We start from the raw sequence: 19,733 nt of genomic DNA, 5'->3' as shown, positions 1-19,733 counted from the left end.
AGGACTTTTCTGCAGTGTCCATAAATATTCCCCAGTTGCAGATGAAAGGGTTTTGCCCTAAACACTGCCTGGGTGGGAGGCTGGGAGGCAGAACCAAGGGGCTCTCACTTGAGGTCACCTTCCCCGCCCCTAGGCAATTTACCTGTCTCGAAGTGAATTCCAATGGGCTACCTGTGCATCCGTAATGCCCCTTAGGCTCCACCCCAAACCTAAGCTACATGTATGCCCCCACACCACGTGCCCAGCAGAGAGAAAAGCCAGACTTCAGTGGTAGGGGGTTCTCTCTCCACATTCTTAAAATAAAGGCCACTTTTATTTCATATTGCTATCCTTTTAGCCGCGTCAAAAATTCTAACAGCAGGCAGCTGGGAAGATGGTTGGGGTTTCCAAGGTGAGAACCCAAGGTTCCAGTCCAGGCTTCTGTATATGACAGACGCACGACCTTGTGCAAAGGACTCTTTCTTAGCTTGAGTTTCTCCTCCTGCATAACGGAGCCAAGTAGAGAGTCTGTCCAGCAGGAGCTAATAAATAAGCATTTAGCAGGGTGAGGTGGTGCATGCCTGTAATCCCAGCACTTGGGAGGCTGAGGCAGGAGGATCCCTGTGAGTCTGAGACCAATCTGGACTATGTAGTGAGACTGTGTCTCAAAAAAGTACAGAAACCTCCAGTGACTGTGATCATTATGGATATCCAAAATGTACTAACAAAATTTTTTTTTAAACTGGGGAAGAAAGCACAGAAAAGACCATTTAAAGCAGTGCCTCCGTGCTGAGTGTTTGTGGACCATCTGCTTTATTTCAGTACCAAACGGCACCGTGTTTTCCTCCCCCAGGTCCAGGCCCCCAGCTCCTGTCACAGCCTAGGATATGGCTGTCGCCCACTTGTCCACACTGCAGTCTGGGGCCTGCAAACAGCCCCACGTGGGAGACCAGGGTATGGTGGTCCCCCCATCCACAAGGGCTATGCCCAAGACCCCCAGTGGAAGCTGGAGCCCTGCGGATTGAAGTTCACCTGTCAGCCAACTCTGACACCCTGGGGTCCCCTCTGCATTACAGCTGAAGAGACAGGGGCCCCTTGGAGATAAGCACTATGACACCTGGCTAGGTCGGACAGCCTGAGGCAGCCTCCTCAGGGTTCCAAGGGGCATCAGTAGCTGGCCTGGGGTCTCCACCATTCACCCAAGAAGTTGCCCGGACTCTTAAGGCCTCACCTCCAGGATGACGTCACTCCTACCTCGACCTATTGGTCAAAGCGAGTCACATGGCCAGCCCACAGACTCCGCCCCCGGAGGGAGGGGTCGCACAGGAGGGACGGCTCTGTGGCCCCCGGAGGCCGCTGCCTGGTCGCCGGCCGGAATCCGCTTTTGGCCCCTGTGGGCCAGCCCAGCCTGGCGCGTGCAAGCCGGTGCCTGCCCGCCCCCCTTCGGCCCCTGCCCAGAGCGGGAGCCAGCTCCAGCCCTGCCGGGAGCCTCCCGGGGCGCACCCCACGTGCAACCCCCCTCCCCTCCCCCTCCCCCCGCCCTCCTCTCCTGGCGGCGGCGGCGGGGCTGCAGCCCGGGAGATGCTGACTGATAAGTGGCCGCGGTGCCCAAGGTGCAGACAAGGGGCCCTTCATGCCCGCGCCTGAGTCAACACCGCGGCCGGCTTCCCCGGCGCGGCGGAGGTGGGCCAGGTCCGCGGCCGCCGGCCCTGCACAAAGGCCCCAGTGTGCGCCGCCCTCCCCGCAGCCCGCTCTGCCCTCCGGCTCCGCCGCCTGTTTGCTCAGGTGTCCTCGCCGGCTGCTGGCTGGCGAGGGGGCGGCAGGCTGGCCCCGCACACAGGGCTTTTCATAAGCGCAGGGGCACGCAGGCAGGCGGCGCTGCGCGTGTCCAGTCTCCACACTTGGCCAGGGTCCTTCTTTTTCTTGGATCGAGGAGGCTGGCCAGAGAGGGCCGAGCCAAGTTATCAAGAAACTTTTAAGAGTGAGTCGTCAGGAGGGTTTATGCTGCCAGTGGGGAACACACAGAAGAAAGAGGCGGGGGGGGGGGGTGTAGGGGCCAGCATCGGGGCTGCACCCCAGGAAGCTGCAGGCGGGGTGGTGAGGCAGGGAGGCAAGGTGAATGGAGCAGGCCCAAAACCAGGCAGACTCGTCCATCTGTCCATCCATCCATCATCCCCCACCCCCCACCCACCAACCCATCCCCCTCCATCCATCACCCACCCACCCATCCATCATCCATCTATCCCATCCATTCCCTGTGCATCACCCACCCGCCCATCAGCCATCTGTCCACTCAGATGGGCTCACTGTGCAGATCACCCCTTATTCACCCCGTGGGTGAAGTCGGGCTCTCTTGCCCTAAACACTACCAGATGGCACTGGCCAGGCAGGGTCCCCAACAGGTTTTAGCCACATAGCCCAGGGGAAGAGGACATCATGTGGCCACTGGGCCTCTGAAGGTTGCACTGGGGAGCACAGTGAGCCATCGGAGCTGTCGAGGCGGGTCTGGTAGCAGAAGTGTGGAGGACCCTTGCTTCTGAGAGAGGGAGCCCCTGACTTGTTAGACTGATGGGGGCCAGGGACTCAGCCTTCAGTTTGAGGCCTGCGTGACTGAGATGTATTTGGACCTTTGGGGCCGAGAGGCTCCGAAACATCCAGCCAGCACTTCTGATTTTATGTCTCGCCGTGTGGTCAGCGCTCGCACTGGTTCTGTGAACTCTCAGGTACTATTTCAGACTTCAAAAGCCCAGGGACAAAATCAGGACCAGACCGTGGACGTTTGCATGAGAGGAGACAGCACAGATTTCCCCAGCGCTCTTATGGACAGAGTCCAAGATGTAATAACAGCCCAGTGCGGTGTTTGGTCATGGAAACCTTCAGTTGAGATGGTGGGATTCTTTTTAGGAAGCAGGAGGCTAAAACTCTGCTGAGTCGGAGTTTGACGGAGGTTTCCTGTCACGAATGGGGTGCAGATGTGTGTGTAAAGTGTACTCCTAGCCCCGGGCCATGTGTGGCGTGGGCCTGGGCTGTCACCAAGATGGGTCCTCACCTCAGGCCAGGGCTGCGCTGGGCTGCTGACGGGAGGCTGGCCAGGAGCCATCAATATGAGCAGGTCCGGAGCGTGGACATTTGGTGACATTAGAGAAGGACCTCCCAGGAGCACTGCGATTGTACATCTGTGGGTTCTGGCAGAGGCAGGGAGTGGGGCAGCGGGGTCGAGGCGGCCCTGAGTGTGGCTTGGCTTCCTGTTGTCACCCACAGTGTGTAGCCAGCAGCCTTGACCAGCTCAGGGCCAAGGACACACGGTCATCGCCACTCAGGGCCTTGTGGTCTGGGGACTCCATGGCTCCGCACTGAGCTTCTGTGTCTATGGGTCAGCAGGCCGGGCGTCCTCAGCCCTGCCTGTGTCTTCCAGTCCCCTTTCTCTGCTCCTCTTGTTAGAGCTTCCGTTGTGTTCTGTCACCTGCTGACATCTAATGCCACTTCCTCCCCAGTGACAGTATTTTTGCTTCAGGATGCTTGTTCTACAGGGACAGGGATCTGTGTGGATCCATCCCCGATTCAGCCCCACGCCTGGCCACACTCCCAGGCTCTGGGCCACCCGTCACCTGCTCAGGGAAGCTGCCTGTGGCCGCCCAGCCTTCTGTCACGGTCCCGTTTGTTCATTTCCTGGCTTCTCTCTGCACTTTGAGCTCGCACGTGGGTACCACGATGCCAAATGCTGTTTAGCCTTGAGCCTCCAATACAGCGCCTGCCTTGCATTTTGGGGGAGTTTGTAGGCAACGCCCCACACCCAGCCTGCTTTCCGGCACACGCGGGGCCTCCGCCCCGGCCAGCCTCACACGGCACAGCCCTCGGTCAATATTTGCAGTACGAGTGATATTTGCAGCTCCCCGCTCGGGGCACACTGCTGCAGGCAGGGGTCTCAGGTTCCCTCTTCCGGAATTTGGATCAAGGGGGCCGGAGGCTGGAATGCGAGGCGCCCTGGGTCCCCTCTGCCCGGCATCCACAATGTTGCTTTCACGGCTTCCCAAGGTGGCCCTGCCAGCACGGCAGAGCCAGCCAGGCCTCCCCAGGCAGGAGTCACACTGAACCCTTGTTCCTGGTGTCCTCTGTGTGACCCTGCTCCAGGAGAGCAGTCCGGGCCTGTCGGCCTCCTGCCGGGCAGCTCCATGGGTTGTGGGGTCAGGAAGGGTGGATCAGGGTGGGGGAGTCACCGCGGCATGGGGGTGCGGCCTCCTCCTCCTCCTCGCTTCTGGCTGGGCCTGTTACCCCAAAGGGCTCCCTTTCTCCTCTGTGGACAGGGCCTGCAGTCTGCAGCCTGCTGGCCCAGGCTCTAACTCCTCCACAATCCATTGCCCAGCTACAGTCAGTGGACCAAGGGACACGGCAAGGCTGGCATCCCTCAGCTCTGGGACATCCAGGCCCAGCACCACCAGGGATGTCCAGGGCTGGGGCCATGTGCAGGCTGTCCACTGGCACACCTACAAATGGATGCTGCTTAGTGGCCGGAGGCTTGCAGGGACCCCAGTGTGACAGGGACACCCTGCGGCTACTCAGGTCCTTCCCTTCAGGCAGCGCCCGGTAGACCTGCATCCTGGACGCCATGCTTGGGTCTCAGTGGTCGGAACCTAGGCAGGGCACAGGCTTTGAGGAATGGCTGAAGGTGGCCGCTATTTTTCTCCCTCTCAGTGAGTTTAAACTTCTGAAGCAGAAGGAGCCGACCTGGGAGACCAAACGGGCCCTGCTGGGACAGCAGCTCCGAATGATGTTTTCTGGTTTTTCCAGGATGTGGGGCAGGTGCTGAGGGGCCATTGCCAGGCACAGGGACAGAGGCAGAGTCCTTGCGGTGGAGAAAGGGAACTTTGCAGGTCAGGCCCCGGCACTGGGCTAACACAGCGGGAGCCATGGCTGCTGCTAACTGAACGCGAATTTCATTTTAGGAAAACGTTGGGCTCCTTCGTGGGGTCAGGTTGAGGGCATGTCACGGTACCAGGTCTCCTGGGTGGAGGGCTTAGGGAAGGAGGAGAATTCGATGAATGAACTCGTTTTCGTGAGAGCAGCATGTTCCTGAGCCGCACGCAGCACCCCCCGTGTGTGGCTTGGTCCCTGGGGTGATGGAGCCATGAGGGGGCCCCGTGGCTACGTGGCCACACTGCGACTGAGGAGCGGGGGCCTTGGGGTGTGGATTTGGGGTGGAGATGAACATTCACGTGTGTGTGAAGATTTATTTGCATGAATGCTCCAAGTGGTTTTGTTTCTGAGAATATCCCAAAACAAAGAAAGCCACCTGCCAGGTAAACAGAGCGGCAGCCAGCTGCTTAAATTATAGTTGGCACTGAGGAACCCATTCCACACAGTCATTGGTTGGTTTTTGTTTTTTTGTCTTTTTGAGACAGGGTCTTGCTGTGCAGTTCTACCTGGTCTTGAGCTCACTTTGTAGCCCAGGCTGGCCTCGAACTTGCAAAGGTCCTCCTGCCTCAGCCTCCTGAGTGCTGGGATTACAGGTGTGCACCACCATGCCCAGCTAATCATTAAGTTACATTACAAAATCATAATTATCAGGGGCAATATTCCCAACCCTGTGAATGAGAAAGGTCCACTATTTTGTGCAATTTGAAGCTACCAAAAGTCTGTATTCTTAGAAACTGTGATAAAGGTACTTCCATCTAACTGGACCCTAATTTCAAAATAGATAAATGTCATTTGTCCTAATGATCAACAAAGATGGGACCATCCTGCTTGGACACTCAGCCACAAAGACATTTGTTTCCTCAAAATGATTTTTGAGTCAGGTAGGGTGGCGCACACCTGTGACCTTCACACTCTGGGAGGCTGAGGCAGGAGGACCCCAAGTTCAAGTCCTACCTGGACAACTTCATGCGACCCTGTCTAAAATACAAAATAAAAAGTTCTGGAGATGTAGCTCAGTAAAAAGGCCCCGGGTTCAATCTATAATACCTGCCCTACACACGGGCGCACACACACACAAAGGTTTTGAACATAAAATGTTTTTAGTGAAAAACATAATCAGAGAAAAAAAGGTAGCATTTTCCCATCTTTAAAAGGGTGAAATCTATAAAATACAGCACCTAACCCTGAACAATATATGAAAGCTTTTAGCTGAAAACAAGTGTTTTCCTTCAGCCAGAGACGCCTCGAAGTGTTTTATGCCTGGTGCAGCCGCAGCCTTGCTGTTCACCTCATTTTTATGAGCTCCCCTCACGGTCGACTGTAAATCGCGTGGGGACATCACCTGCCCGCTCCACCTGCTTTCACAGTGACCCCATTAAGGAGGTAATCACCTGCCGCGGCCACCGTCCACCGTGCGGAGCGGAGTCCCTTCCAGAAAGCCAAGCCCGCCTCCAGAACAGATCGCAGCGACTCAGAATCGCAGAGTTTTCACCAGACCACTGAAGGGATCTTGAATGTTTTTCCAAAACGTGGTGGGGGCCACACCTTTCCCTTTGCCCTCTTTCACCCCAGCCTCTCTGTCTCCGTCGCTTGGGAGACAGCGTGGCAGGGTCGCAGCCCACTTTCTGGGGAACAGCGCTGCCTTCACCATGGAGCTAAGAGCTCTCTCCGCAGGACAGAAGCCTGGAGCCTCCCCGGGTCTGCGGCATCTACAGACAAACTCCGGGAGGAGCCGTCTGCAAGTGGCTGAGCCGGAACCCCGGCCAGATGCTGCAGTGGCAAGAAGGGCAGGCTCTCCGCACACACGCTGGGGTGCAGGGTCAGCTCCCAGGTGGCCCCAGGCCACTCGGGTCCTTGGGTTGGAAGAAACCAATCGCTCACCTCTGAACACTTGACTGGGGCCTAGCAAGTCATTCTTCCGTTCCTCCCGTCCAGCAGGGTTTGCTGGGAGGCCCATCCAGGGGGTGATGCAGTCAGCGTGTCCTCAGTGTCAGCGTCTGACTTAAGCAATCAGGTTTCTGAAATAAAATAGCTAAGATAAATTAGCAAGGAAGGAAGCCCTGTTTTCTTTTCCTCAGATTTTTGTCTTATTTCATTTTATATATTTTGTATTGCAAAACAACTATTATGTGTTTGGGTTGGAAGTGGTTTTGGGGACCATAAAATTCAAACGTTAAAGGCTTGGGTGCCCATAGGTTATTGGGAGGTGATTGGATCCTGAGGGCTCTGACTTCATCATGTGACCTCATCACATGACCTCATCATATGACCTCATCACATGACCTCATCATGTGATCCCATCACATGACCTTATCACGTGTACTAACCTACAAATTCATGGCATTACAGGGTGGGTTGGGGGTCAAGAAACCAGAGATGAGGCCTCGCTCCAGGGAGCCGGTATAGAATAGGACCCTGGGGACTCTGTCTGGTCTCTGACCCTCCTGTTTTTTCTTTCACCCTCTGCTCCTGGCCACCGTGAGGTGAGCAGCTTTCCTCCCCAACATGCTTCACCCATGATGTCTCTGCTCAGCTCAGGCCTGGGAGAGACGGAGCCCGCCAAGCATGGACTGCACCCTCTCAAACCATGAGCCGAAACATTCGTTTCTGGCAGGTATTTTGTTACAGCAGTGAAAATCTGAGCAACACAACACATAAAGGAACCCCTGGAGAGCAAGAAGGGGCCAGGGATGAAGCAGCCCTCCCCGGGCTGCAAATCGGCCACACCTGGGTCCTGGACTCCTGGCCCCAGAACCGTGGGAAACAAACTCCCATTGTTTATAAATCCTCCAGGTCACGGTTTCCTCTTATAGCGGCCTGAACAGGATAAGACCCAAGTCTAAATCCTGCTGCTGTGGTACAGGTTTGGCCAGACTATCGGTTCCACGTTCTCATTTTATTTACTTGTTATATAAATATACATGCATGGACCTGCAGATACGTAATGTGCCATGCTTGTATTTCCCTTATTACTACTAGTTTTTAAAATTTCACTTTATTCTCTGTTTGGTTTATAACTTGCAGGAGGACGCTCTGTTGATCATGCCCACAGCAGACGAAGCAGTGCAGGCTGTAGCGAGTGAACCCCACACCTGGCTCCTTTTAAGCAGCGACTCGGGCCAAAGGCCATGAGACTCACGGGAGCACCAGGGTGGCCTGGTTAGCGCCATCCCCTCATCCACGGCCACCATGGAGAGCAGAAATACGGTCCACGGAGCGGGGGGGCTCTGGTACGGGAACACGTCAACCCCTGAAAGTGACTCTTCCGAAATCCTTTTTCCAGAATTTTCCTTTTCTTTACTTGAAAAATGAGTTCCTCAGTAGGCATGACCTGTTCCTGGAATGTTTTGTTCCCTTCTTTACAAAGCCCTGCCTGGGTCGGCGTCTTATCCCCAGCAACCACCCCTGGCCTCCTCACCCCGTTCTGTGGATTATACGACCAGTAAGTACTGTGGAGCTGGCCGTTCCAGGGTTTCTGCTGGCTCAGCGCTGACCATCCGAGGTCTCCACTCCACTTTTGTCTCTGAGTTTTACTTTGCAATCTTGCATCCTCTCACCGAACCGGAGATCGGGGTCTTTGCTGGGGTCCCTGATAATAATTTATTGCTTTGTTTTAATTTTATGATTATTTAAAAAATAATAGCCAAGTTTTATCTTGGTGAGAAGTTTTCATACCACATTAATTAAGTGTACATCTTTTGTCTTTCATAAAATTCTGGGTAGAAATCATCTGACACTAGTTTCAGTCTTTCCACACAGCCTGCCCTCCCTACCCGTGGTCCCTCGTACCCTGGGATTCAGCCACCTACAAACTGAAAGCTTTTAAGGAAAAGCCGCATGTGTACTTCACATGTGTGAACTGTTTTGTGTCGTTTTTTCCCTCAACTGCACCATAGCAGCAGTTTACACAGAGCTCACATTGTGTTAGGAATTATAAGCAATCTAGGCATGATTTAAAATGTACGGGAAGCTATGTGTAAGTTGTATTCTATTCCTTTTTGCATAGGAGGCTGAACACGTGGAGTTTGGTATATTCACAGGAAACCATACAGAATATTCACATATTATAAATGAGTTTGGTTTGGGAGAATTATTTTAAGTGGGATTCATTTGTAAGCCAACGAAGTGAGTCCTTGCAGTATACCCGTTACAGCTGCCAGTTCTGAATGTTCTGTACTTTTACGTTTTTATCTCCTCTGAACCCTGTGCCTTTTAGTGGGCAAATCTGGGCCATTTACATGTATTGTTGTGAAGGTTTTGCTGTCTTTGATCTCTACAGGATGTTTTCTCTCTGCTAGAATAACTCCCACGTGTAAAGTGCGTTGTGTCCAGAGATTTAAGTGTAACTTTAGAGGGCAGACGGCAGCCTAGCCTCACGCAGGAGCACTGAATTCTCCTCTGGCTTACCCCTTCCCTCATTTTGGTTTGTGATCTTTTTTGAGTTGGCTAAGTCACTTCTTCCTCATCCATCCATCTCTCAGCATCGAAAGTGTTCTTGCTATCAGTGTCCCGTCCTCTTCTCCTTTCCTTGAGGGTTTAAACCTTAGAAACAAAACCACACCGACAAAAACAACTGCCTTCTTTACAGATTTACCAAACTTTGCAGAGGAACAGAGTGCCTAACGCATGCTCTGCCCTGAACACATTCTTCTCTGAAATATCCTATTCTAATGTGGCTAGAATTCGGTTTTGTTTTTGCAGTGCTGGGGATAGAACCCAGGGCTGGAGCGTGCCAAGCCCAGCTCTGCCGCTGCGCCCAGCCCCGGCCGTGGCGAGCGTTGTTAAAGCCCACGCCTGCTCCTTTGGCCCCTGGGTTTCCTGGCTGTGCTTTCTGCACCTTGTCTGAGGTGGTTAATCCTGTGACTCAGTGCCAGGGCAAGAGTGCCCCTTGGTGCCATCATGTTTAAGTGATGTTAACATTGGTCTCTTCCTCTCTTTTCTTCCCTTCCCTCCCTCTTTCCCTTCCTTCCATTTCTTTGCTGGATTGCATGCTGGACTATTCCTCAATGTTGCACTGAGGGGGCATTTTTAAGATAAAAGACTGCCAGCCTTAGTGGGGTGGCATGGTGCTCACCTGTGATCCCAGCACTCTGGGTGGCTGAGGCAGGAGGATTTCAAGTGTGAGCTCGGCTTGTGCAATTTAACCCAAATTTTAAAAGAGCCTGGAAACATAGCTCAGAGCTTGGGTTCAATCCCCAGTACCAGAAAAATAAGACAGGCAGCCCTGGCATCTGAAGGGCTTGCTGTGCTAATTCCACGCCCGGTATGAAGGTGATGCCAGTGGCCTGGGGTCCCGGTGCCACAGACAATGACCCTGTGGCCTCCCGCACTGGGCAGTGCCCGAGGGTTCCCTGGGCGGCTCCGTCTTGCAGAGGCTCATTCTCGGGCTCTGTGAGGAGTGTCACTGTGCAGGCCCCCGACCCGCAGAGGCGGGAGGCTGCGCCAGGCCCCGCTAAGTCCTCTGCCACCAGCAGGCGCACAGTTGACCCTGCTGAGTGGGAAAGTGACCGTCCCCATGGTTGGAGGAGGTGCAGGAGAGGTGCCAGCCCACACGCCAGCGGCTTTTTCATTGAACTTGGGTTTTGTCCTGCTCTGCCAGCTCCTGTCTTTTAGGAGCTCATGTCCCTCGTCACCCGGCGAGGACAGACACAGACGCCTGCCAGCAGGCGATGTCAGGGACAGAGCGTACTTGTCCTGGCCCACAGGCAGTGGCAGTCTCTCTGCGCAGCAGAATAATTAGCTATTCTGGGAGATGTGTGTGTGTTTTGGTCCCTGGGCCTAAAGCTCACGGTGAGAAGTGAAATTCTGTTTGTTTTTCTTTGGGTCTGTTTGAATTCCAAGTCTTCAGTCTCGGGGAACTGGGTCAGCCTGACTTCGCCCCCCCCCCTACACCTCGGATGAATAAAGCCTTTATCCGCACCCCCGCCTCTCTCCGGGAGAGGATCGGAGACAGCGGATGACAAAGAGAATCTTTCAGTGATAAAACAGAGAGGCTGGGGGACCAGAAGTGGCAGGTCAGGCCAGCGAAAGAGGGTGTCACCATCCAGCCTCGAGGGCAAACATGTCCTGTGAAGCGTCTGATCCGGGTCGGACCTTCCTGGGAGCCCGGTCAACACAGGGAAATCTCATCTCTCACGGCATAGCGATTCCTGGGTTTATCTATAGTTCTGTTTTTTCTTTGCTTGTTTTGAGACAGAGTCTGGACATGAAGTTCAGGTTGGTTCTGAACTTATTATGTTGTTGTTGTTTGAGGGGAGGGGATTGGGTACTGGAGATCAAACTCATGACCTGGAGCTTGCCAGGCAGGCACGTGTGCCACTGAGTTAAACCCCAGAACTTGAGCTCACTTTGGAGCCCAGGTTGGTCTTGAACTCACAGAGATCCTCCTGCCTCAGCCTCCCGAGTGCTGGGGTTGCAGGCATGCACCATCACGCTCTGCAGTTTATTTCATTTCATGCCGGGCTTTAGTAAGGCTTTCTGGCTTACACTGCTCTCAGCACAAATGCAAATGAGGAATTTCCATGATGGAGTTTTTGTTTTGTTTTCTCCATTTGTTGCAGTACTGGGAATTAAATCCAGCTGCATTCCAACCCTTTTTATTTATTTACTTTTATTTAGAGAAAGGCTCTTTCTAAATTGTCCAGGCTGGCCTTGAACCCGGATCCTCCTGCCTCTGCCTCCCGAGTGCTGGGATCACAGGCATGCACCACTGAGCCTGGTCCTCAGTTTTGGAGTATTTGCCCATACTTAATGGGACACCTGGAGGACAGGACCTAACTCAATTCCCAAAATGCATTTCAGCTTCAGTCATGTCCATGCTGGCCTGAAGGTCATTTCCTGCCATGCTTTCCCTGGGCCGGTGTTTAACTTTGCTTGGGCGTGGGAATCCTCCGCTTGCAGCCCTGAAAAACCTTTGGATTTTGGATGGTGGGCTCCTGCATTGGGCAGCTCAGCCCGCAGTCTCTGCCGCAGGAAAACTGGGACTCTGAGGTTCCCGAGTAGTCCTCGGGCCCCTCTGACATCTCAAATATCCAGCTTTACAAGCCCCTGAGGCTTCCCCAGGCTCCGGGCACAGCCTGGCCCGTGTGTGCACCATGGGGCCCAGCTCCTGTGCCAACCGCTCCATGTCCCGTTCTGTGCGGCTTGGTGAAGGCAGCGGATGGCAGACCCTGTTTGCTCTGGCCCTGGCTTATCACCTTGACACCGTGACACCAAAGCTGCCTCCGTGGCTCCCCCTGCTACCTGGGCCCAGGCAGTGACCTCTGCTGCCAGTTACCTCCTCCCATGCGGGGTCACCAGCTCAGCGACGTGTGACACACATGCAGGGGGCTGGCAGGGTGCAAACTGCGCTGCTGCTGGCCAGGGCAGGGCCAGGTGAGTCACGCAGGCTCCAGGCTGGCCTGCACCAGGCCACCCTCCTAGCGGGAGGCTGATTTGCAATGTTTGCATGAAGTATCTCACCACACGTTTTCATGTTGACAGCCTGTTACAAGATTACTGTGTGTTATGACCACCAACTTCACCTGCTCCTCCCGAGATTTTCAAATACGGCCACTAGAAAATGTAAAATGACATCTGTGGCCAGCATCTCCCTCCGAAGCTTGGGAAGCCAGCGAGGCTTCGGCCTCTGGTCTACATTCCTGGTGTCCTCCGCCCTGCCCCCTTCCTGCCACTCCCTGGGGCCAGCCACTAGGCTGCTGGTCACCCGGAGAGGGAACAGGGCGCCACTGGAAAACTGAGTCACCAGTGGCACATTCTGCAAACCCGGCTCTCACTACTCAGAACGCCCTGCAGCCACTGTTCCTCGTGTGGCCTGTGGAGGCCAAGGACGCACATCACCGAGGTACTTGGCTCTGCCTGCACCCCGGCTTCCCAAAACCCCATTGTCCTGTGTCCAAATACACCGGGCTCTGCGGACCCACAGATACGCCCTGTGCTGCCACAGGAGGCAGGGGCGTTCCGGACGACCAAAGGTGGACAGTAACGAATTCGCAACACACCCCCCGCAGGCCCCGGGCCTGAGCCCATACAAGGTTCTGCGTTTTATCACTTAGTAATTTTTCCCCCTTTTTGTGGTGCTGGGGAGGGGACCCAGGGCCTTGCACAGGCTGGACAACCATTCTAGCTACACCCAGCTCTCCGTAGTTTTTATTTGGGGCAGTTTCACTAAATTGCCATATTGCCCACCCTGGGCTTGATTTGAGATCCTCCTGCCTCAGCCCTCCAGATGGCTGGAATGACAGACGTGGGCCACCAATCCTAGTTTTTATCTTTCCTGTCCTTGCAGCCCAGCTCCACCCGGCTGGTCCCTGAGGCAGCTTCCCTGGAGCAGGAGAGAGGAGGTCGCCCCCTCTTTGGTCTGCACCCTCCCCACTCTGTGCGGGGAGGATGTTCCTGTTGGAAAGTGGGTCTCTCTCTGCACTGTGCCCTTCCTGTGTGCCCAAGGCCACAGGTGCCTGGCAGGGTGGCTCTGCCCCGGAGGCCACCATGGAGCCATCACTGGAGCCCCCCGCACTTCCAATCCTGTTCTCCCTCAAAGCAGAACATGGATGGCAGGACCCAACTAAGAAGGTTGTGGAGACCCCTGAATCCAGCACCACAGCTCAGCAGGTCTGGGCGGGGTCTTTGGGAAGGGGCGTGTCCTGGGCGGAGTCTCGGGAAGGGGCGTGTCTCTGGGGCTGGGCTGGGCGGGGTCTTCTTCCTCCTGGCCCCTCTCCTTGCTTCCGGTCCCCAGGATGGGAGTAGCGCGCCTTTGCCAGGCCCCAGGGCCCTGCTGGGAGCCAGAGCACTTGGGACTGTGCCCATGTCCCAGAATAAACCTCTCCTTCTTCAAGTCGTGGGTGTCAGGCACTGCGTTTCAGTGACAAGAAAGTGTGTGAGCCAGGAGGGACCCTGTTTGGGTCGCATCCTGGAAGCCTGCTGGGAAGGCGCCGGACTCTGCTCTGTCCCTCCGGAGTCCGAGTCCCCTGGTGAAGCAGGGACCTGAGTTCCAGGGCCCCAGTCTGCACAAGGCTCTGTCCAAGGCCAGAGGTCGGTGGAGATAACACAGGGCTGGGGACAGAGCCAGCCTGGCCGCTGTGTCCCCCTGCCCTGGCCTGCTGCGCTCACCATGAAGAGGAATTTTGGTGGGGACCCGGCCGTCCTTTTCCGAGCCCTGATGTTAAGGGCTCGGCCAGGCAGACAGACAGACAGACAGATCTCCCGGCCCCTTACGCTGCCCAGCGATTCCAGTTTCCAGCGCCTGGGTCAGCAGATTTGTCTCTGCACACGGCATCTCCCAGTGCTTCCTCGGCCGGGACCCTGCAGCTCCCAGTCCTCCCAGATCGCAACCCCGGGAGGCTCCGCCTGGCTTGCACACTTGTCCACGTGCACACACACATGTGTGAGCTCAGAAACAAGTTTCTGGACACACCATGAACCCTCCAGTGCGTGATGCAGCCTGCGTGTCCACTTCTAGTCTTTTGGACACTCCACACGGCTCGCTGCGTGATCCCCGGCCCTGTGAACGGTGGGGCTCTCATTTTGAAAAGCAACGCCTGAGAGAAACAAGGGGACTGGGATAGAGCAGTGGCAGCCACGTGGTTCCTGACAGAAACGGCAAAGTGGGCACCGAAGTCCGTGCTTGTCCACAGGAGAGGCCGTACAGGATTAACAGATTAACAGTGACAGGCCGGGCATGGAGGCGCACGCCTTGGCCCAGGACTCGGGAGGCTGAGGCAGGAGGATCACTGGGAGTTTGAGGCCAACCCGGATACATAGTGAGTTCAAGGCCACCCTGGACTGCACAGCAAGAAGATGAAGAAGAAGAAAAAGAGGAGAAGGAGGAGGAGGAGGGGGAGGAGGAAGAAGAATTCGGGGTCCCCATCCCTCGGGTGAGACCACCGGGCTCTCTGTTCCATTTGGGAACCTTTTCTTTCCTGACCCAGGCAGAGGGCGTGCGGCTTTTTGCTGGATTCCTCTCTAGGTCTTTCTGCTCTTCTGCAGAGCTTGTTTAGAAGGAATTTTCCTGAAGGTGGAAGGTGGAGAAGCCGCCCCCGGCCTCTCCCTGGCGCCCCACCTGCCAGTGTGCCCCTTGCCCTGCGGTTCCAGGGCCTCCCCTTCGGGGCCGGCCCCCGATGAAGCAGGAGTCCGCTCTGAGCCTCTGTGGAACCGGAAGTTACCAAGGCTGCAGGCGGGACCTGAGGGCCCAGCACTGCACCCCGAAGGCTTCTCCAGCCGCCCCTGGCCCCCCTGGCCGGGCTGGCAGAGTGGGGGGGGGGGTGCTGTCCACTGCCCCAGCTTCTGCCTCCAGGAGCCAGTGACGAAGGACCCCGTAGCCTGGGAGCCCAGGATGGGGACTCGGCCAGCCGTGCGCTGTGCCCGCCCACACGCGTGTCTGAGCCCAGCGTGGAAGCCGCACTTCTGCTCCCAGGAGGTCCCTGCCTTGGGCCTTCAGCTGCTGGGGTCCTAGAGCACAGGGTCCTGCCCAGCTGACACCCACCAGGAGAGTGACCTCCGTTCTGCACAGGAGCTGCGGGGTCAGGCCCTCCCCCTGCGTCTCCCTCCCCCCTTCCCTTCCCTTCCTCCCCTCCCCTCCCCCCTGCTCTCCCTCCCCTGCCCCTTGTCCTTGCCCTCCTGCTGTCCCTCCTCCATCAGAGCAGGTCTCTGCACATCTGTGTCCCCTCTCCAGTCAGGACAGCTAAGCCAGCAGTTTCCACAGAGCTGCCAAAGGCTCCTGTCACCCCTGGAGCTCCACTGGGCAGCGGTGCCCCCATCCAGGGCCACGTGGGCCTTTCTCCAGCCCAGCCGAGGCCCAGAGCAGTCAGCCTGGGGAGCCCTCCAGGTGCCTCCTGACTCCTGCAGGGCCTCCCTCTTGCTGGTTGGAGCGAAGGTGGATTGGGAAGAACTTTCTGGAAGGTGCTCGGCCTCTCTTGACACCCAGGGCATGAATTTGAGGGGCTCAAATTCTCGGCTGTTCTCAGCTCAGCAGGGCTCCTGCAGGCCCAGGGTGGGGTCTGTTGTGGCCCCTAAGGTCCTGTACAATGTGGCATTTTCAGGGCCAGTGGTATGCCTGAGTGTGCATGCATGTGCACGCATGTGTGTGTGTGTGTAGACCGGGGGCAGAGCATGTGTACGCTGTGTGCAGTGTCCAAGCTGGGTTCACCCATCTGGAAGGTGCTGGGTTCAAGACCAGAGCCAGCTGGGGGCAGAGGAGCTTGGCTGCCCCTGGCCACAGCTGTGCATGCTCTGCACGGACAGTGGCCTCTTTGTGGCCTCCAAAGTCACGGGGGACCTCAGGCGCCATGAGCAGCTTCGGGCAGCATCTGCCTGAGGGGGGATCGGTGTGGCTCAGGCTCCCGAGGAGGAAAACACCATTGTCTGAGGCCACCTTGGCCCCTCCCGATGGGCTGGTGCTGCCCCATTCACGTCTTGGGGCTGAGAGTCCCATCCCTGCGTGATGGGAACACAGCGGTGTGCATGCATGTGTGTGTGTGTGTGTGTGTGTGTGTGTGTGTGTGTGTGTGTGTGCATGTATGCCGGGAGGCAGGGGCAGGCTGGGTACGGTGAGAGACGGCCCTGTCGCCGAGCCCACCCTACAGCTGAGCACAGGACCAGGCCGGGGCTGGGTCTGGGGTTCCCGGACCTGCTCCCAGGCCGGAGGAGGACAGGAAGCAGGGTGAGCACAGCACTAAGGACCTGAGGACCGGAGACCCTCCCGGTGGGCACAGCGCCCCGTCGACCCCTACACCCCTCTCCCAAGGATGGGGCCCAGCAGGGCGCTGCAGAGGTGAGGGAGCCCCGAGCTGGCGTCAGGGTCCCCTGCAGCCGCTGCCCTCCAGCGCTGTCCTGAAAAAGGTGGCTGAGCCGGTCCCTCCTCAGACACAGGGTGCGGGGGGCTCCACACCTTGATTCCCTGTGAGGATGAGGAGGCAAAGTGGGTCTGGGTCCTCGGCGTCCTCACGACATGGCACGGTGGGCTCAGCACTGTCTACACAGCCGGCAGATGTGCAGGGGCCAGAAAAGCAGCCCATGGGGGCTGCGGCTACATTAGGGGCAGGGCTCTGGGTTTCCTCCCTCCCTCTTCCATGCTGTGGTCACCACTGACACCCCTTGGCTGGTCCATGTGGTGACAGTGACCAGGAAGACGGCAGCCGACGCTGCCTCTGGACCCAGCACACCCGCCCTCTCTGCTCCTCCCTCCAGCGGCCTGGCCGTGGGACTTGTCTTGGCCCCGAGAGATTGTGAGCCAAGGAGACTCAGAAGCCCCGCAAGCTACCGCAGATCCTGCCCTTTCCTCTCTGTCCTCCCCCAGCAGGAATCCAGATGTGCAGGAAAACGAGGGCCACCAGCAGTGAACTTGAGACATGCACCACAAGCCTTCGCTTTCCTGAGCTACTGAGACGGGGCTGCTTGTTACTGCAACTCAACCCGGCGTCCACTGACTGATACTGTGACTGACAGATCACAGATGAATTTGGAACACAAAAGCGTGTGAGAAACCTAAAGCATCAGTAAGGAGCAAAATAAAAGAAATGGGGAGACGGATCTTCTGCAAACAGGACCCTGAGAGACGGTGCTGTCTCAAAAAAACCGAGGCGTGTCACGTGTGCACACCAGCTCCCCAAGATCAGTGCCTACCGCAGATGTGGACCAATAAAAATTCAGACTGTAAAGAAAGGGTGATGCCCGGATGCCACAGGGCCCTGCCTTGTGTGTCTGATAGGCTATGGAGCCCTGGGCCCCTGGGGAGCCCCTGCCCTGGCCCTGTGCAAGGCCGCTCCTGCCTGCCTGGCCTCCCCGTTTGTCCCTGATTTAATCGACTTTCCCCGAGCAGTGAAGCACTGCTGGCCGCAGCTCTGTCCCACCTCGTGGCCTCTCGAGTTCCCATTTTCCCCGCCCCAGCCTGCCTCACTCTGTGGACGTCTGGGCAGCCCGCTCGGAAGCCCTCCGTCTCCCACACAGAAGCTTTCTTTTTCTCAAACAAATACACCCCGCTCTTCAGCTCCCCGGGTCCTAAAATCCATTCTGCGATTTTAGAGAGCACGAACCCGACCGGACGTGCAGCAGGCCGGGAGCTTCCTTCCCCGGTTCGCCTTCTCTCCCTTTTGCCCTGTTTCTGTGTTTGGATTTTGAACACAAACGTCCCCCACGGAGCCAGTCCTCCCGCACGTGCTGGAAACACAGTAGGAGACGCAGGGCGGCAGCTGGCCAGAAATCGGGCCCTCCAGGAGCAGCGGCGCCCCCTGCAGCGACCTCGGCGACATCAGCTGCCCTTCAGGTCCAGGGAGAGCCGGAGTCCCCGGGTGGGCAGCTCGGAGGCCCAGGGTCTGTCCTGGAGGGAGCAGGGAAGAGATGCCCTCTGGAGCCCCCCTACCCCGAGCCAAAGTCACCCGGCGGCAGCATTAAATCTGGGCTGGCTCTGAACTTGGGCAAGATAATGATTCAAATTTCAAAAGATTAAAAGAAACCAGGGAAAGGGAGATTAGAACATTTTACCCAAAAAAAAAAAATAAATAAATGTTTTTTTGAATCAAAGATTTGAAAAAAAAGTCAAATGTGAAGAAAATAATGTCTTTTGTGCCCTAAGCAAGTTTTTGGCCAAAATAAAGTATGGAAAGTACTTTGTCATTTGTTTGCTCTAAGAATTAGAGCAGAGTCCCCTCAGCTTGTCGGATTAAGGTGAAAATCAGCCTGCAATCCTCTGTGTTTTTAGATTGACTTTGAGACTCCTGCTCCAACAGACAGCCCCGCGGCACAGTGGCGGCCAGCAGGGGGCGCTGTCCATGCGGATGCTGGTTCAACACAGTGGAGGACAAGGAGGACATGGGGGACCCACACGGCCCACGGCAGGCAGGCGCCCCAACGTGGCGGTGACCCCTGCTGTCATTGAGCCTCCCAGACTGCTTACCAGTGTGCACGTTTGTACAAAACAGTTCTCCAGCCTGAGTGAAAACCTAAAGCGACCAATCTGAGATTTGATCGGTTTGAGAAGCCATCTACCCACCTACCCACCCAACCACTCATCCATCCACCCACCATCTATCACTCACCCGCCCAGACACCTCTGCACCCCACCCACCACTGCACCCCCCTTCTCCCCGTGTCCCGTGCACCCACCTGTCTCCTGTTTATTCCTGACCCTCTCTCTGCACCTCGCCTCAGTGTTTCCCTTACCACAGATGCCTTGAGTGTGTGCCCGCCCCAGGGCCTTTGCACCTCAGCCTCCTCCCTTCGATTCTTCTTAGTGCTGCTCCCGTCTGACCTTGGTTCCAAAGTCACCTCTGAGGGGCTGCAATGTGCCCCCGGGCACCACAGCTCTGCACGGCTGGACCACCCCACAGCCCGCCTTGGTCCCACTGTGTGTCACCACGCTGGAATCACCTCAGTTATGCCCCCATCAGCCCACCCAGCCCAGATGGAACGGGAGGTCCCCTGGCACTTGTCTGTGGCGGTGCCCAGTACACAGCGGTGCCCGGTTGAAGGAAGGACCTGCGGCAGTTCCCTGCTTAGCATCCTGGATCAGGATACGGTGCCAGCAGCTGGGGTCACCTCTGCCCCACTTGACACCTGCGTCTTCACTCCCAGGAGCCCCTCACCTTGGGCGCAGACACGAGCAGACAGTGGGCACAGCCTAAGAGGCCCTTGAGTGGACTTGTGGTCCAGGTGACTAAAAGCTTCCTGCCTCAGCTTCCCTCTGTCTTGCTGGGACTCAGGGACAGCCCGCCTTAGGTGCATGCTCTGTCTGTCCGGTGTCCTCGAGGCTTGCACCAGGCTGGCCCTCGGCTTGCCCTGTCCCTGTCACGCCTGGGGTTCTGCCTGCCTGAGGTGCCTGCTGAGGCGCCAGGTGACAGCTGAGCCCT

Source organism: Cavia porcellus, unplaced genomic scaffold, assembly GCF_034190915.1.
Source record: "Cavia porcellus strain 051 isolate PalLab524CR breed Dunkin Hartley unplaced genomic scaffold, mCavPor4.1 scaffold_16, whole genome shotgun sequence".
NCBI lineage: Eukaryota > Metazoa > Chordata > Mammalia > Rodentia > Caviidae > Cavia > Cavia porcellus.
The sequence above is the reverse complement of the archived record's forward strand: the minus strand, read 5'-3'. Positions refer to the sequence as shown.